Source organism: Mustelus asterias, chromosome 28 (assembly GCF_964213995.1).
Source record: "Mustelus asterias chromosome 28, sMusAst1.hap1.1, whole genome shotgun sequence".
Lineage (NCBI taxonomy): Eukaryota > Metazoa > Chordata > Chondrichthyes > Carcharhiniformes > Triakidae > Mustelus > Mustelus asterias.
Window position 1 is genome coordinate 19,285,798 of NC_135828.1, and position 689 is coordinate 19,286,486.

The following is a 689-nucleotide window of genomic DNA, read 5'->3' on the forward strand; positions in this document are numbered from 1 at the left end:
TGGGTCAGTAACCTTCATGCTGCCAGCATGTGGATTATTCAACAGGCTTTAGTGAACCCAAGGTGTACGATTCAGTGTGTGAAAGTAATCAGCATTTTGCTTTGGGAACGGTGTTTAGTTTCCCCAGAGGTGTTACTCTCGCACTGACCGGAGTTAGAAACTTCTCGCCCTAAGTCCCATCAGATCGATGGAAGGTTCAAGTAGCCCACGCATTTGGAACATTGTGCAATTCATCATAGAATCCCTACAGTGCAGAAGGAGGCCATTCGGCCCATCGAGTCTGCACTGACCACAATCCCACCCAGGCCCTATCCCCATAACTTCACATATTTACCCTGGTAAGGGGCAATTTACCTTGCCCATTCCACACATCTTTGGGACTGTGGGAGGAAACTGGAGCACCCAGAGGAGATAATAGAGGTTCGTAGAACGATAGAATCCCTATAGTACAGAAGGAGGCCATTTGGCCCATCCAGTCCACCGAACACACCCCACCCAGGCCCTATTCCCGTAACCCTCGTTTATCTTGCTAATTCCCCTGGCACTAGGATCAATTTAGCACGGCCAATCAACCTAACCCGCACATCTTTGGATTGTGGGAGGAAACCGGAGGAAACCCACGCAGACACGGGGAGAATGTGCAAACTCCACACAGACAGTGACCCGAGCCGGGAATCGAACCCGGGTCC